The 18,880-nt window shown below is 44.2% G+C and overlaps 1 long non-coding RNA gene across 2 annotated transcripts; it reads left to right on the top strand.

The window, feature by feature from the left end:
* The first annotated feature begins 528 nt into the window (after positions 1 to 528).
* LOC128348977 (uncharacterized) lies at positions 529 to 2,100 on the top strand. Of its 2 annotated transcripts, none has more exons than XR_008318463.1 (3): positions 529 to 737; positions 1,248 to 1,320; positions 1,467 to 2,100. It is a non-coding gene; the product is annotated as an uncharacterized LOC128348977 (long non-coding RNA). The 2 variants fall into 2 exon arrangements; XR_008318465.1 differs by having other exon boundaries at positions 1,464 to 2,100.
* Positions 2,101 to 18,880: the final 16,780 nt, after the last annotated feature.

Below are 18,880 nucleotides of genomic sequence, written 5' to 3'. Positions count from 1 at the left end.
TCTGCTTAGACATTCTCAATAGAAGGAAAGGCGCAAGGCTAATCCCGTTTAAATTTGCTTCATAGCTGGTGAACCCGGGGGCAATTGTCCCACTGCCTGCTAACTGACCTATCCCCATAGACTGAAAAGTGATGAGCCCACAATCCTGTGAGGCTCTGAGCATGTCAAGAGTGGGAACTACAAGCCTGTTCCAATTTGTTTTGTTTGCAGCCAAATCTAGGGGCAACGAGCCTGTTGACAACTAAGTGACCTGTTCCCCAAGGATACTAGAAACTGAGAGCTCACATTGCTGTGAAGCTCCTGAGCATATCCAAAGTGCAATCTCCAAGCCTGGAGATGCAGCTGCAATCAGGGAGGCTCCTAGAATCCAGGCAGAATCAGCGTTGCTGGTAACATCTCCCTAGCTGCTCTGCAGGGGTTCCCCCACAGGGCTCCCTCTCTGCCCCCAAGATTTCTGCCCAAGGGCCTTGTTCTCACCATTTCCCTCTTCTCTTCTAGGCTGGGCAGGATCCAAGCCTTCCTGGCCAGGAGGACCAGTAGAGTGGCCCCCCCGGATGAACCAGGGGAGTCCGCAGCCTCTGGGCCAGCTGCCGCCCCATAGTGGTGCATCTGTGGGTGGAGGAACCAGGTGGCCCCTGCTGCCTCCCTCGCTGCTGCCTCTCTGCCTCTCTCGCTGCCGCCAGCTGGGTAGAGCAGCAAGCCAGGGCCATCAGAGCCACCTGCGCAGGATGCTGGAGGTGAGGAGGAGGTGCCCCATTTCTCAGGGGACTGGGGGGCCAGGGAGGGGGTGGCCTGGCTCGAAAGACAGCCCGCTCACGGCTCTGCTTTCTCCACCCGTCTGCTAGCTTTCACAGCCTGCCCTGTGATCACTGTCAGGCTCTAGACAGTGAAGCGGTCCAGAACCCTGAAGGAGGGAAGCCCCCTCCTCCTTCTGGTCCTTGGCGGCTACCCCTCTTGGCCCACCATGGGTCTCATAGGAGCCCACTCCCTCCCTCTCCCTGGCCCTCCCCAGAGCCCTCCCCAAAGCCAGGGCCCTGACATCCCAACCCAAACCCCCAGAGAAACATGGCGCTCCCTGGGAAGGCCTTGTGGCCAAACTGCAGCTAGGAAACCATCTCTGCCGCTCCCCCCTTGGGAATCCCTGTCCAGAAACCGCCTCCTTTCCTTGGGGGTGGGCAGGGGCCCTCTGCCCCTTTCCAAAGTCAAGATGTGCTGTAATTAATACTCTTTTCTTCATTCCCAACCAGACAACTGCTTCCGGGGAGCTCTCGAATTCGGGGAGGACTGAGAACTCCTGGCAGTCCTTCTGTCCCAATTCAGGTGAGGATGCCGTTTCTCTAACCCTTTGGGAATTCCAGCCCTGAAGCCTATTTCTTTCCTCGTGGGCAGGCAGGGCCCTCTGCCCCTTTCCCAAACCAAGCTGGGCTCTCATTCACTCTCTCATCGTCTTCTTTCCCAACCAGCAGACTTCTTCGAGCAAGAACGAGAGGACTCCAGGAATGACTGTGTCCAGAAATAGCCCACAGCCACCGCGAGGCCCAGAGCAACCCTGGCCAAAACATAAAACCCCAGAAGAAGAGTTCCATCAGTGCCAACAAGATGTGGAGCGTCTTGCCCAGCTGGAGGCACACCGCCATCTAGCAGGAGATCATCTATCTATCTATCTATCTATCTATCTATCTATCTATCTATCTATCTATCTTATACCCTACCCAAACTTACGTCTGCATGCAGTGGGCACAGCTCTGCAAGCTGGTTGCCGAACTTGGCAAAGAAGAGGAGCTGCTCAAGTGGGGAGAGAGAGCAGCGAGAGGCATAGCACCCACTGGAGGAATAGGAGCACCTTTACCCCAAGCAGCATGAACAGGAGCCAGAGATGCTTCTGCCTCGACAGCAACAGCCAGCCGAGGTTACCCCTGAGGGCTCCGTTGTCTTCACCCCAGGAGAGGATCCCCATGTGGTTCTCACCCCCTTTGAACGGGCTGAGCAGAACCAGGATCTCCAGGAGGGCAAGTCCGTGAGTGGTCTGGTCAATGGGGATCTGGCCAAGGGCTGCAGTAGCAGGCCAGAAGGAGGGGATGTCACTGGTGTCATGGCTGAAGAGCTGGTGCACCCAAATTCTGGGTTTAAGCGATTTTTTCTTAAAACACTGCAGCAAATGCCAGGAAGAGCCACTGACTAGAGCATTTCCATAATCATTAAGATGACAAGAGGAAAGCACGCTTTAGGACTGCAAATAGAACTGCCTTGCCTAGATGTGAAGAGGAGAAAAACTAGCCTTGCAAACTCTTGGAAAGTTCTAGTTATAAAATCTCTGTTGACTTTTTTTGAACAATATTCATCGGCTTGCTTAAGGTTATCACTGGTTTAAAAAGAGGTTTTACCAACAAACTGATGTAAAGCACACCACATAGTTGGGGGAAAGGGAAGAAATCTGTTAGTGTATACAAAAGCTCCCAGTCTAGGACATGAGGTTTGGAAGGCAACGTTGTACCAGGAGAATCTGTCTGCAGTGGAGAAGTTGGCAGGAAAGCCCCTCTGAAGACAGCAGCAGAAATCCTAGAAGGGCTGGGCTGCACTGAGCCCCAAACCTGTGCCTAGACTAGGACCAGAGACTGCCCAGCAAGCCGGAGGCGGAGAAGAGAGAAAAGAAAGAGAACTCTGTGCAGGGATCAGTGTAGGGTCAGGTAGTGGCTGAGGTTTCCCCAGCCTTTTATTTTCCTTGAGATGTTCTTTGGTTAACTGTTTTTAGGGTTAGGGTATAGTCGTGTCTTAATGGAACTGATTTCTTTTTAAGTAAACTTTCTTATTCTATAAAGAGTTGAAGCTTATTGATTTCTCTCCTCTCCATGCCTATAAGCCTCTCCACTCTACTGAGTATTTTGGGGGTTTGTTAATTGTGGACAAAGGTTTGTTGTAGTGGACCTAGCCATACAAAACGTCTACGTGGTGGCAGCAGCAAAGAGTTAGGAGGGATAGGCAGTTGTTCCTCCACAGAAGCTATCAAAAGCACCAAACTCCATCCCAATGGAGGAAAGAAGAGAAATGAAATGTGTTCAAAAAGAAAGCTTCACCGAGGGATTCAGTGGTCACTCATTAAGGCTGTAATATTGAGCTACCTGGTTAGATTCCTTGGTTCAAAGTAGGGTTGTGCGTTTTTTTTTTCTGTTTTTTTTTTGTCCTGAATCCAAAACACCCCCATTTTGTTCTTTGTTCAAAAACAGCCAATCTGAAACACTCCAATTTTGTTCTTTGTTCGAAATTGCAAAATATGAATCTGAAACATTTTGGATTTTGTAAACATTTTGAAACATTTTTTAAAAATGGCCCTGGGACAAAACTAGTGGCTGGGGGTGGTAGCGCCAAATGGGTGGAAGCTACCAACCAAATTTCAGAGGAATTGGGCAAAGGGCTGATATTTGGTGAATTTTTGAAGTTTAAGATTTTTCCCATAGGGAATAATGGTTTCAGCAAAAGTATAGCTTCATGTTGGGGGGGGGGAGGGGGTGGCCCAGAGCAGAGTAGGGTGGATGGTCGTGCCCAGTGGGGGCAAGGAAGCTGCCAGAATTATTTCAAAGGAATTGAGCAGAAAGGTGATTTTTAAAGATTTAATGGAGTTTACATGTCTTTAAGGCTCTTCCCCATAGGGAATGATGGAGGTTTCAGCAGCCCCATAACTGCACTTGGGTGGCTCCGGGGTGGCCCAGAGCGAGTGGTGGTGTAGAGCACATAGGGTACCAACCACCCCCATGGGTTGCTAACCTATGGGGTACTGGGTTCTGTTGTTTCTGAGATGTTTTGAGTGTAGATTCTCTGGTAGCATATGAGAGTGGATTCATGGTTTGTTGTTGAAAATCTCATATGCTACCAGAGAATCTACAGGCTGGGCTCAGGCTGGCAACAAGGCAGGCATAGACAATGGCATGACATCTCTCAAGGGCGTGAAAAAAAATCTTCCGGAACAAAAAAGCAATGCAGCAGATAAATCCATTCCCAGGCTGGCATGCAGTAAACATAGCAGGCTGGCAGGCTGGGCTCAGGCTGGCAACAAGGCAGGCAGGCATAGGTAATGGCATGGCATCATCATGGCAACTTGAGGCATGCCATGCCATGCAAACTAGTTCTCTCTCTCTTCAATGAGGCAGAAAGGCAGAATGGCGAATAAGTAACTAAATTGTTGAATGAATGGAAAACCCCTCCTTGAACTCCCCCCCCATCCTTGCCCCTTCTTCAACCCTTCCCCTGGCTAATGTGGGGTCAGTAAAGAGTGGCAAGAGGCAAAAGAGCCAGTGCGGAACAAGAAGGGAATCATCAGCAGGTCAGCCCATGTTTAGGTCACCAACTGGAAGGCTGGAAGGGTGGGAAATTCAAAGAGATGTCAAACACAAAATGGAGACTGACTCAGAGATCTCCACAAAACGGAGATCTGAAACAACAAAACGTTTTGCAGCCGAAACAGAGATGTTTTGTTTACAAAACTTTTGGATTTGGAAAATGGGCATTTTGTTTTGTCTACAAAACACCCGAAATGGCCCATTTTGAGTACAAAATGTTTTGTATCCGAAAGGTTTCACAAATCCCTAACATGCTTCTCCAGCATGGATCGCCCTTCTTATTCCCAGAACCAGCAACCTAGGTTCTTATTCCCAGAACCCAGCAACCACACTCTAGGTCCCACTCACCTAGTGTACTGATTGGCTGCCCTGGAGTTCACCAGCCTGTCAGTCAAGACTAGGGTTCACTCCCTGTTAACTCTTTAGAGGGAGGGGAGGCTGATCACTACATAAACATAATCATATAGTGGCAGAGAAAGAAAGTAATAACCCACTGAATTCCATGAACATGGTAACACAATTGATTATAAATTAAATAAAACAAATCACAGCCCTGGACTTGGGAGGCATCAGGGTGGATTTCTGACAGCGTGTGAGGCATATCTGCACCTGAGTTAGCTGTCTAGGTGTTATGCTGTAATTTCCTTCCTTCCTTCTCTCCCTGTTCATTTTTCAGGTTGTTTTTTTAAAGGCTTTTTGCCATCTGTATGTGATGCTGTCATTGTGTTTGGCAGGTTGTGATTGGTTGGGGTGTGTGTGTGTGCGCGCGTGTGCCTGCCTGCCTGCCAGTAGCATCAGTCATGTAAATATAGACTAGAAAGATGGAGCTGATAATGAAGATTATTATTACCACTATATTGGTGTGTTCTGCAGCAACCTTCAGACATTGTGAAAATCAGCAGTCTGCATTACAGGTCAATGTAATGTTGGATACTAAGCTTGAATTTGTTATGAATGCACTTGTACTGAATGGTGAAATTGCATGTTGCTGGAAAACACCAATAATAGCAACAGCACAGTTATGGAAGATCTGTGACTTAGCAGAGACTAATTAACCAATTTGTGGTGAATCAGGAACACTAATCGTCAATTTAAGCTAAATATGTTTCAGGCTAAAATGAATCTATTTCTTGGACTTCAACAGATGTATGTAGCTATATATCATTTTGTTGCATTTCATCCAAATGGAAGATAGTTTGTTTCGATAGCTCTAATGTGAATTAGGAACAATATATAAAACTATACAATATTTTTTTAAAAACGAGTTTCCTGAGATGTGCACTTTTAACTATCTCTTAAAGGGAAATTGAGGCTTGTTTTGGATATAGTTTCAGCATTCCTGGCACCCACTCAAGTCTTGTAACACCTTCTGTGCTGGTAGCCTAGAATTCTGAAAAGCAGCCAGTAAAGCTCTAAGCCCCTGATTGCCACCCATAGCAATTAATCTGCACTAAGGGGCCTCTGCAGCCACAAGAGTTTTGCATGCTTTGGCTATGTTTGTCCTGCTCTGAAATACAGCCCAGAGAAGGGGACCCTCTGGTACTGGTGGAAACTCCATTTCTGCCTGGTAATCATTAATTGTCCTACGGAGCAATGCAGCACAAAAAGAACAAGACAAGGCCCTCAGGAATGGTACCAACTGGTTCAGGGTGGGAATAAGGTGTTGCTGGAGGCTGGCTTTTTGCATAGCATCTGATTATTGCTTTTGCATAGGACATGGATCCTTGATTTGAGGCTCCCTCCATCTGGGTGGAGGCATACAGAGTGCAGGTCTAATGCAATAATTCCTAAAGGAAGGTTGAAGGCTTTCTTGTTTTGCAAGCATGACAAAAATAGCTTTTTGGAATGCACTGGAATATACTTGCCGACTGCTGGGGATTTCTACTGGAGCAGGTGAGATCTGCTGCCTAATGTAACTTTCTTCCCTGAATTTCTGATGTTGATGCCACTTTTTCTTTCTTGGATTTTGCATGGGACAATTACAGTTGGATTGGATTTGTCAGTTATAAAGATTTAACAAATCGGAATCCTACCTCAGATGAGGAGAAGGGGGAGTGAGAACTAGATGTTTTACAGTTTGGGGGAGCCAAAAACTGGGAACACAATTTAAAATTGTCATCACTCTTCCCCCACCTTTTCTCTTTATGTCTTTCTCCTCTTTCATCCACATCTTCTCTTAAAACAAATTCTCTTAAAAATAAAGAAAATGGTAGGGTCTTTATTGAAGACCAATAACGTAGATGGCCCTGTGCAAGCAGCCCTCCAGTCTAGGTGTTTTAAAATAGGTTTGGCACAAAAGTGAGTCCCAACTCTGAAAGTAACCCCTAAGGAAAGACCATTGTATTTCTGATCTACCTAAGAAGTTCACACAGAAAGAGCCTTTTTCGCTCCCACAGGACAAAGTTGGGTGGAAACAAAATCTTTGGGAATATTCAGGGCCACTTTACCTTGGATTGGTTAACTCGCAAATTCTAATACAAGTACTGGTTCTTGCAGTTTAGACTTTAGAAAAACCATTCCAATCATTGGAACATGCTCCCAAGATCACTTTAACATTGGTTAGTTAACATGTGTAAGTCACCTGTTGTTCATATGTATATGCCAGCACTCATAGTTGAGTCGGCAAAGCATGTTCATATGTAGACAGTGCAGTGTATCTATGGTCTCAGTACACTGGGCAGCTGCTACACCAGGGCTCATGCTGGCATAATGTAGCCATGTTCAACCAGAAGCAGAGACAGCAGCACAACAGCAGCTGTACAAACAAAACGTGAATGTAACAACAGTGACAGACATGCACACAACATCCCTTTGCCACCACCCGCAATTACACAGCAACAATCACCCTACATTTACTCCTATATGGAAGATACCCATTGATGTATAGCAACTGCCACATGACCCCATGATATCATTCAATACAGTCCGCACACACAATGCAGAATCAGGTAGTCAGAAGGAGACCATAGCACCTCCCCCTGCACATGCCTCTATGGTGTTAGGAGGGGCAAGAGTCCTGTGTGGGAACTCATTGTCCGAGGAAAAGTCTGAATACTCCTGTGGCATCTATGCCTCCAAGCAGACAACTTCCATAACATTGTGCACAAACTTTTTGCTAATGAGAGGGGTATGGATTTGCTATTTGCTAAAGCTTGTAAGAGCAGAAAAATACTGGAGCCATCACACTACTTATAGAACTGCAACTATTTTAGAATGAGGCCTGACAGCAACACAGAGGGATGGAGTCTGCAATGTATTTTGTAGGGTCCCTGTGCTTTTAGACAGGGGCGTATCTAGGGTGGGGCAGGCAGGGCACATGCCCCAGTGGCGCCATTTCTTAAAATTACTTTTTTTAAAAAAAAAGCCTGCCAAAAACAAAATGGCCACCGGGCATGCTCAAATGGCCTCTGTGAGGCCCTAGGCTATACTAGGCCTCACAGAGGCCACTTGAGCATGCATGGTGGCCATTTTGTTTTCAGTTGCCATTTAAAAAAAAAATTTAAAAAATGGCCACTGCACATGCTCAAATGGTCCCTGTGAAGCCCTAGCGGCCAGCATGGGGGAGGGGGGACCTTTGCAGACCCCCAACCACGGCCTTTAGGAAGCCCCCCAAAGGGGCTACAGGTAATTTTTTTAAAAAATATAATATAAGTCACTGTACACATATTCAGATATGTGTCTTGTATGTGACCTTCAGACTTGTATTTTCCAGCTGATATTATGGTAAAGTTATCTGAAAGATGGGTGTCAGATGTTTGGACAGGGGGCGCAATTTCAATGCTTGCCCTAGGCGCTATTTTCCCTAGAAACGCCTCTGCTTTTAGATGCTGCAAGACAGATAGCAAAGTTACAGCTTCTCCATGTAGAATATGGTTCTTGCATGCCTGTTTGTCAAGCACTTATCAAAGGCATAGGAGCTCTCCAGGAACCCAATGGGTAGCAATCTGTTAGATGAACCACTGCTGGAAATATTGCTGAGAATCTGCTGGGTGGATGGACAGGATAGATCTCTTGTCTCTGTCCTGGTTGAAATGCGGCTAGCTAGTTGCCTGTGGGGAGATTAAATACTACTACTACTACTAATACTAATACTAATAATAAAAAAAGAAAGATGTGTTTACTGATAATGGGTAGCATCAGCAACCAAGAGGTACAGTGACACACTTTAATCAAACATGTGAAACTATGCTAGAGTCTAGGTGACCTTTCATTTCACATGTCTCAGTTCCCCACTCACCAATTGGCAGTCCCCCTCTCTTCCCCTATCCAAGTTTCCAACTGTCATGAATTATCCCCTCTGCAGGGACACACATCTGCCAGCAGTAGCAGCTAAAATGACACTATGCCAGCATAGATTTGCTGGCATATATATGGGCTCTTCTGGGGCAGGGGCCTGCAATCTGCTGGCATGTCAAGGGATGGATTGTATGCTAATTAACTGGCAAATAATTTAGGATCATCCAAGTTGAGCTACTGGATCATCATAAGTCGAGTTCAATCTCTTCCCATTCTTTCTCAAATAATAACTTTCATATTGAGAGGCTGAGCATTTCCCTTGCAGCTATGTAATTCTCCTTTGAAGCCAAGGAGACTGCTGAGTGCAGTCTGAGCAAAGCCACCTTAATTAAACTTCAATTCAATACATGGATCTGTAATTTTTCATTTCAAGAGTACAGCCACTTGACTTTGGGATATTTGTATGGAGGATTACACAGCAGAGTTCACATAGCTTGTGTTTTGCCTGCTTAAGGTCACAGATTTAATTTAATATTTATTTATTTATTTATTTATTTATTTATTCATTCGATTTCTATACCACCCTTCCAAAAATGGCTCAGGGCAGTTTACACAGAGAAATAATAAATCAATCAGATGGATCCCTGTCCCCAAAGGGCTCACAATCTAAAAAGAAACATAAGATAGACACCAGCAACAGTCACTGGAAGTACTGTGCTGAGGGTGGGTAGGGCCAGTGTGCTGGGGGTGGGTAGGATGACAACAATCTGACAGTATAGATCAGTCCCTAGCAAAATCTCCTTTGCCTGAAACCCCAGAGAATCATTGCTAATCACCCAGGCTAGGGAGACCAACAATTTGACAGTATAGGGCAGCTCCATATTTTCATTTATTTCCAAGCTGGTCATACTTGTGAGTCTAATATAATGTATGTGCCCAGAGTCTTAAATCCTTGTAGCTTGCATAATTTAATTTAAATATTAAAAAAGGGACAACATGAAAACTACAGGTTGACAACATTTAGGTGATTCATCAGATTGATGAATCAATTAAAAACTTATTGATAGATTAAAATGTCCCCTGATTAGCTGGACAGAAGAATCTTAAAAATACAACTCTAGCTGGAGATAATGGGAGTTGTAGTCCAGCAACCACTGGAGAGCCAAAGTTGTGCAGCTCTAATATAAAATCAAAGGAAGGATCCTTTATTTATTTATATCCTTATTTGTCAAATTTATATCTCTATATAAAATCTCAGGCCAGTTTACAATCTAGTTAGTTAAACAGAAACTAAAACCCCCAAATCACATAAAATAGATTAAAATTACCATAGCTTTAAAACTTTAAAACATCATGAATGAAAAGCCTGGCAAAACAGAAGTGCTTTCAAAAGTTGTTTAAAAACAACCAGAGATGGGGAGATTCTGATTTCCAAGTATGTTCCCAAGCCCCAGAGTAACCTTAGAGAAGGCCTGGTTTTGAGTCGCCACCAAATGAGCCAGTTTGGTGCTTTGACAGTTTGACAATCGAAGCAGTTATAGTCCTAGGGGAATCATAGAGACGGAGTGGCCTTGTAGGCTATCTAGTCCAACCACCTGCTCAGTGTAGGAAAACTAGAGCTAGAGCATCCCTTGATGCTAGAGCATCAAGTTTCTGCTGCACTTTACTGTCAGATTGTTGGTCTAAGGAGAACCCACTATTATCTATATATATAATTCTCCTGGGTGTGCCCAGGAAAAATGCGTCCCGGCAGCCCAGCTGATTGGCTGTGCTGCGGGGGCGCCTGATTGGCTGGCGCACCCAGGAGAACAGTGGCGGCGGCGGCCATGGCCGCTGGCGGGCCCGGCCTGGCAGCGATGGGGACAGGCCGAGGAGCCGAGGCGACGGGCCTGGCCGGGCGAGGTGAGGAGGTGGCGGGGAAGCTGGGCGAGGCGGCGGTGGGCCTGGCCGGAGCCGCGGGTGGTGGCGGGCCCAGCTGGAGGAGGCAGCAGGCCAGGCCGGGAGGAGGCGGCGGGTCCGGGGGAAGCTGGAGCCCAGGGGAAGCGGGCCTGGGGGAAGCCGGAGGAGGCGGCGGGTCCAGCTGGAGGAGGCAGTGGGGGAAGCCGGGTGAGGCGGTGGCAGGCTAGGGCAGGGGCGGGCCCGGCCGGAGCTGCGGGCGGCGGCGGTGGGCCCGGCCGGAGCTGCGGGCGGCAGCGGTGGGCCCGGGCAGAGCCCAACTAGAGGCACAGATGCTCTGTGCCCGGGCCCACTAGTTATTATTATTTCTTGTTTACATAGTCAGACAGGTGTTATTGACTGGTTTGTTTTATCCAGACATCGAGTCCTACCCAAGGACCTGGGATGCCAGAATTTTATTGTCAGTTGTTATAGATATCGTCCCAGAATATAGGCTGTTCCCAGTAAAGCTGCTTTTTGTAATTGGCTGATGGTGATTTCTGTGGCCTCTATGGTATTGAGGTGCTCTTCAAGGTCTTTTGGAACTGCACCCAGGGCGCCAGTTACCACTGGGATTATTCTGGTCTTTTTCTGCCACAGCCTTTCAATTTCAATTTGTAGATCTTTGTATTTTGTGATTTTTTCTATTTCTTTTTCTTCTATTCTGCTATCCCCTGCTATTGCTATGTTGATTATTTCGACTTGTTTTTCTTTCTTCTCGACTACAGTTATATCTGGTGTATTGTGTGGCAGATGTTTGTCTGTTTGTAGTCGCAAGTCCCATAATATTTTTACATCTTCATTTTCTACCACTTTTTCAATTGTATGGTCCCACCAATTTGTTGTTGACTTTTCTACTTTTGCTCTTATTGCATTTGTTCTTAGTGCCTGTTCTTGTGCAACCAGTATTAAACCCTCTGTTTCTTTCTTCAAGTTGCCATTCTTAAGCCATTGCCAGGTCTTGGTTATGTCTGATTTTCCACTTATATTGTGCAAATATAGACCATGCAGGGGCTTATTTCTCCATTTTTCTGCTCGGTTCTTGACTTGTTCTTTCTTGTAGGCCTGCTTTGTTTCATTGGTGTTGAATAGTTTCTAGTTATTGACCATTTGAAGTGCATCTTCTTCACTGTCCCTTATATATTCTTCAAGGCCTCTTTTCTCCTCCTCGACTGTTTGATGGACTTGCAGCATTCCTCTTCCACCTGAGCTGCGAGGGAGGTATAGCCTATCTACATCACTGCGGGGGTGCAGAGCATGATTGATGGTCATGATTTTCCTGGTCTTAAGATCCAGCTTCTCTAGCTCTGCCTGGGTCCAGTCTATTATTCCTGCAGTGTATCTGATAACAGGTATAGCCCAGGTGTTTATGGCTTGTATGGTGTTCCCGCCATTGAGTTTGGACTTGAGGATTTTTCTAACTCTCCTGATGTATTCACTTCCAATTTTTCTTTTAACTTCAGTTTGTACAATGTTATCAGCCTGGAGAATGCCCAAGTATTTGTAATGTTCTTTCTCTTCCAGGTTCTTGATGTTGCTTCCATTGGGCAGTTCTATTCCTTCTGTTTTTCTTATTTTTCCTCTTTTCATTATTAATGCAGCACACTTGTCTAGTACAAACGCCATTGCTATATCGCTACTGAATAAACGGACAGTGTTTAGCAGTGATTTGATTTCTGACTGGGACTTTCCATACAACTTCAGATCGTCCATGTACAGCAGATGGTTGATTTTACTTGATGTTTTAGATGTTTGGTATCCGAGGCCTGGTTTGTTTAGTATTTGTGAAAGTGGGGTCATGGCGATTACAAACAACAGAGGGGATAGAGAGTCCCCTTGAAAAATGCCTCTTCTAATGCTAACCTGTCCAAGTGTCTCGCCATTGATTGTTAACTGTGTACTCCAGATGCTCATTGCTTTTTAAAAATAAATATCTGAATGTTTTTGCTGACACCAGTAGTTCCTAAACATTTTAGTATCCATGTGTGAGGCAATGAATCGAAGGCTTTCTTGTAGTCAATCCATGCAACACTTAGATTTGTTTTTCTTCTCTTGCAATTTTCTAAAATCATTTTGTCAATCAGCAGCTGGTCTTTTGTGCCTCTAATGTTCGGGCAATTTCCTTTCTGTTCAACTGGAAGCTGCTTATTAGTTAATAAGTGTTACATCACTTCAACTGCTATTATTCCAGTTAATAATTTGAACATGGTTGGCAGGCAGGTTATCGGTCTATAATTACTTGGAACTGCACCTTTTGCTGGGTCTTTCATGATGAGATGAGTTTTCCCAGTTGTTAGCCATTGTTCAATATCACCGCCTTTCATAATGTGATTGAACTGTTTTGATAGTTGTTTATGAAGGCTTGTTAGGTGTTTAAGCCAGAAGCCATGCAGTTCATCGTCGCCTGGAGCAGTCCAATCTTTAATTTTCTTTGCTCTTTCACTTATTAATTCTGGTGTTATTATTAGATCTTGCATTTGTTGGTTACATTTTTCGACTTCTTTCATCCAGCCTGCTTTTTTATTATAATCTATTTGATTGTCCCATAATTTCCGCCAGAATTGCACTGTTTCTTCTTTATTTGGTGTTTCTACGTTTCTTGCAGTTTCTCCTTCTATGCTTTGGTAGAAACGTCTCTGATTTGACTGGAATTGGAGATTCTGCCTTTGTTGTGTGATTCTGGCTTCGTATCTGCTAATCTTCTTTGACGCTGCTGTTATTTGCTGCTTTATTATTTCCAGGACTTCTCTAATTTTCCTTGAATCTAGGTGGTATTTTTGGATCAGATATTGTTTGGTGTTTTCATTCTTCAGCTTCTTGTCTTTCATATCTTTCAATTTACTAGCATCTGATCTGAGCCTGGAGATTTTATTTTCTAATCGAATCTTGCATTTAGGGGATGTACTGCTTTCTTTTTTTACAGGTCCATTGATCTTATATCCGAGCTCTTGTGTTGTTATTGTTGCTGAACTGTACATTAGTTGGTTTGTTTCTTGCAAATTCTTGGTTGTTATTTCTGCAAGTGCAGCATTGTCATCTTTTAATGCCCGAGTAAGTTGTTTTTTAGCAACTGTTTTTAGAGCTGGAAGTCAAACCCTGGTGGTTGTTTGGTTCATGTGCTCAGTTATTTCTTGTTGCTTTTCTGTTAAATGGCATTCGGGTTTTTGAGGTGAAGGCAAAGGGGAGGTTGCCTGGTTTTGATTCTGAAACTGTTCAGCAACAGTGGCATCCTCTATTTCCAACACCTCCTCCACCTGTGCCTGAGCAACTTCTTCAGTTGGTGGTAATTCTTCTTCCATATCTTGAGCCTGTGTTGCTCTTTGCAGTTCTTCCAGCTCAACTCCTGTGAATACTTTATTTCTTATTATGTATCTTCTCTGGTCTGCTAGCCTTTGTTCTGTTATTTCTGTATCTGGATGCTTCTCTTTCCAAATTTGGTACATTCTTTTTAAATAACCTCTTCTAGTTGGACTAGACTTGTAATAGCAGATCATTATTTCCTTGTTGGCATTTTTCATATATTTTTTTCGGTTAAGCGACGTTTCTTCCAGTAACCTTGCAGTCTCCAGCCCTGGTTGCTCAACTGAAGATCCTGAGTCCTGTTGCCCACTTGCCACCAGATGTCCAGGGACTCCAGCACCTGGTGCGGTCCTTGTTGACCCGGGCGATGACCGATCAGGTATAGATTTATTAAAGTTACGTCTCACCATATTGTTGATGGGAGAGGCACTCTTTGTCTGGCTCCTCTGGTGAGACCTGTCCAGTATGGTTGGACCTTGGCATAGCTCTCACCTTATTACCTTATCATTATCATCATCATCATCATCATCATCATCATCATCATCATATTATTATTATTATTATTATTCAGAACTATTGATTTTGACAATATGCAAATGTGATGTGTATTGTGGGAAGTGTTAAAGACAATGTTACTTTAAGACAAGACCTCAGCCTGCTTAGTAATTATTACTGGAGAGTGGAGTTAAGGATTGTTTGTTTATTTATTTATTTTATTTAATGCATTTATATACCACCCCACACAAAAATGTCTCTGGGCAGTTTACAATATATATATTGTTGTTAGACAGCAACAGACAGTGGCTTTGCTGCTAGATTGAGGCTGATGCCTCAGATAAATTCAGTTATCCTACATGTTTTCCCAAGGATTTTTATTAATAAATGTTTGTTCAGTAATCCTGCAGTATCCTGCTATCTTGTGTGCTGACTACACTATAAAATGTATGCAGATTTAATCAGTTAAAGCTTATATGATCAGCCAACTGAGATTACTTTTACTGAGTTACATAGCAAAGAATCCTTAAGGATTTTAGCGGTAAAAGAAGGAGCTCCCTCGCTCCTCCAGCTCATATCTTCATATGGAGGCAATCCTATTCGCATTGCAGGCCTTTGCCTTTCTCTGGCAAATATGGCCCTATTCAGGCAGGGAGTTGGTTAAGGAATTCCCCTCAAAATGCCATACATCTCCCCAGAATGCCATACATTGTTCATACATAATGCAAATTGTATCTCAGAAATGTGTGCTTACAGATTTCATTGCTTGAAATACTGTACTGAAACAATCTTTAGTGACATTGTACAAGGAGAATTACTAGAAGGTTCTGTGGCCACTCTAGACAAACATAGAACCCTAGAATGTTAGAGGTGGAAATGAGCTTGGAGGTTTTCTAGTCCAACCACCTGTTCAGTGCATGAAACTGCTACAGCATTCCTGACAGATGGTCCTCCAGCCTCTGAATGAGAATCTCTGGAGAAAGAAAGCCCACAACTGCACAAGGTAGACTGTTAAAATGTGTATATATGTTATACATATATAACATATAGATATGTTAGCTGAATGTGTGATGTGAAAGGGAGATGTATTCCCATAAACAAATGGAGAAACATACTGCGGAGTATGTTTCTGTATGTATGGAGAAACATATGGAGATGTATGGAGTATGTACGGGGAAACATACCAGTGTCTATGGTTCCACTGCATATTTGCAAACAACACTTCTCTTCTCAAAATGTTACTGGCTGACATTCTGGCTAACAAAGCATGCACATTAGTCGGGTCTGTGGGGGGTGCAGCGGGAGTCCTTGCACAACTCCTCCAGTCTGCACTATTGCGCACAAGTGCTAATACTTCTGAGAACTACCTGTACTCTGGAAGTGCTCTTTAAAAACATAAACATGCTGATGACCCTAAGTAATGTGTTTCTGCTCTTATAGAATGTTTCTGGAGTACAGGCACTTCTCAAAAGTATTAGCACTTTTGTGCAAGAGCACAAGCTCGAGATTACTGGGGCTTCCACTGCATCTTGCAGACCGTTCCAGTGTGTACGCTTCATTAGGATGTCAGCCACTGTCTACACTGGCATTTGCCACAGTGCACATAGCAAATATTTCTGCCATATTAATTTTTATTTATTTATCATATTTATACACCACCTGATATATAGATCTCTAGTTAGAATATAAAACCAAAACAATTAAAACACTTTCACAGAATAAGACAATTAATTAATTTTAATTGATTTTAATGGGAAAACAGGCGTTTCTTAATGGTCTTTTGGAAAGCAACTGGAGATGAAGAAGCTCTTATTTTGACAGGGAATGCATTCCAAAGCCCTGGGACAGCCACAGAGAAGGCTTGGCCCTGAGTTTGCCACCATATGATCTGGTGGCAACTGTAACCAGACCTCCTCAGATGGCAGGGTTCATGACAAAGAAGGCAGTCTCTTAAGTACCCTGGATCCAAGCCGTTCAGGGCTTTATAGGTAATAATCAGCACTTTGTATTTTGCTCAGAAAAATATCGTTAGCCAGTGCAATTTCACAATTGGTGTTATATGGTCCCTTTGGGTTGTCCCAGAGACCAATCTGGCTGCCACATTCTGTACCAGTTGTAGTTTCCGGACTACATACAAAGGCAGCCCCACATAGAGTGCATTACAGTAACCAAGTCTGGAGGTTACCAGCATATGTAATACTGTTTTAAGGTCATTTAACTCCATTTAGAAATGGATGTCACTTACGTATCAGCCGAAGCTGATAAAAAGCGTTCCAGGCCACTGCCTCAACCTGAGAAACCAGAGAGAGTTTTCATCCAGGAGCACTCCCAAGCTATGTACAGTACCTGATCTTTCAAGGGGAGTGTAACCCCATCGAGAACAGGCAATTCTAAACCATCTCTTGGGTCTTGACCCCCCCCCATCAATATCTCCGTTTATTTGGATTCAACTTCAGTTTGTTATCCCTCATCCAGCCCATTACTGCCTCCAGGCAGGCATTTAGAGAGGTTATGCCATTTCTTGATGATAGGGATGATATCAATTTCCTGGATGATAGGGAAAAATAGATGTGGATGTCATCAGCATATTGATAACACCCTGCACCAAATCTCCTGGTGATCTCTCTAGGTGGTTTCATGTAGATGTTAAAAAGAGCATAGGAGGCAGTATAGAGCCTTGTGGGACTCCATACAGTAACCCTTGCTTTGCAGAGCAACAGTCTCCAAGTGACACCATCTGGACTCTATCCGAGAGGTAGGAATGGAACCACTGTCGAACAGTGCCACCTACTAGATAATCAGTTCCCCCTAGGACTGTCTGGAGCTGTCTGGCCACCACTCTATCAATCACCTTTCCCTAACCATGGAGATTAGAGATGGGCCTATAGTGGCCTAACTCTGAGGGGTCCAGTGGAGTTGTTTTCAAATATGCTCTAATGATAGCCTCCTTAAGACAAGACATGTGATTTCACCCCAAGTCTGAATCTTGTTTGACTTGCTGGATGATTTGAATGTGCTGATTTCTGACAGAGACATCCTTGGGCTGCTTTTGCCCAACTGAACTGGATATGCCTTTTTCACTGGGAGTGAATGCTGGCAGGAGGAAAGTTCAAAGCATGTTCAGGTAGTCCTTTCAAGTGGAAGTCAATTACAGTGATTTAAACGTTGTATAAATGTTTAAATCACAGTGATTTAAACGTTGTATAGTACAGCTAACAGTGAGACCAGTCCTTAGTTAGGGGTTAAACTTTGAAGGGGACAGGGGCAGGATGGAATGTTCTGAAAAGCACAATCCAAATTGCTTGGAAAGGCTATTAATTCTGAACCAGGTCTCTCCAGTATAGGGCAAAGCTCATTACATTTCTTAATCCCTGGCTCTCTCCTTTCTGGTATTTCTGCATGGGGCATTACTGCTGTTCATCAACGTGCTTGTGTTCTCTTCCCTCATTGGCTTTTTTCAAAGGCAGGGAAGTTAAGTTCAGGGCACTGAACAAAGGGGGAAATTGTGGAAAATTTAGATAGAGTTTAGAGCAGTTGTTCTTAGTGTGGGGTCTGCCAGATATTGCTGAATTACAACTCCAGCATTCCCAGTCGCAATTTATTCTGGTAGACCCCATGTAAAAAACCACTAGTTTAGAGTGGTCAAGGGAAGAAGACCCAACCCAAATCCTCAGTTGTGTCCCTTTAAAGGTGTTGACAATTTTGTGATGGAACTACATCATCCAGCTGCCCATCTCTTCTTTCAGAGCACAGCTATACAGCAGTACTATTTTGGGGTAGTGTTGTACATTTTGACCGCCCTGAGCCATTTTGGAAGGGCGGTATACAAATCAAATAAATAAATAATAAAATAAAAAATGTGGGCATGGTGCTGTCCTCATGGAGTCACAACCAACCAGTTCACAGTTTCTACTAAAAACAGTTCCAGTGATTAGCTGATGCCTTTGATAGGGGTGAACAGCTCACTTGGTCTTATTTGAGACATTGGAACATACTCAGTAGAAGTCTATTGTAAATAGCCATGCATGTTTACTGGGACAAAGCAAGTTTGAAAGGGATTGAGATGATACATTTCATCCAGTTACCCCTGAAGGTGAGTTGCTACTATCCGCTTGAGCACCTTGCCCAAGAATGGCAAATCGGAGGCTGGCCAATAAATGCCACAAATCCGAGTCTAGGGAGGGCTTCTTGGGAAGGGGATAGAGCACTGTTGCTTTTAAGACTGATGACGCTACTCTCCCTGCAAATGAAGCATTCTCACACACCCCACCCCCGAGTTCCTCTTAGGTGCCTTTGCATGTGTTTACCCTCACTGTTGGAAATTCTCTGTGGTGAGAGAATCCCTTTCTCATTATAGCAGAGTGCACAGAGGCACAACACAGCGGATTTAGTTAGGCATGCGTGTATGCTGAGAGTAAAGTAACTTGTAGCCAATTCATAGTCTCAAATCAATATATAAGGCATTTATTAAGGAACTCCATTCTAGATAGGAAAGTGAGGAGTTAGGATCTCTAATCTATCTATCTACCTGGATGCAGATGGATTCTGCATCTTCTCTGCACACATGGTGCAGGGAGAGA

Source organism: Hemicordylus capensis, chromosome 3 (assembly GCF_027244095.1).
Source record: "Hemicordylus capensis ecotype Gifberg chromosome 3, rHemCap1.1.pri, whole genome shotgun sequence".
Classification (NCBI taxonomy): Eukaryota; Metazoa; Chordata; class Lepidosauria; order Squamata; family Cordylidae; genus Hemicordylus; species Hemicordylus capensis.
The sequence above is the reverse complement of the archived record's forward strand: the minus strand, read 5'-3'. Positions and strand labels throughout refer to the sequence as shown.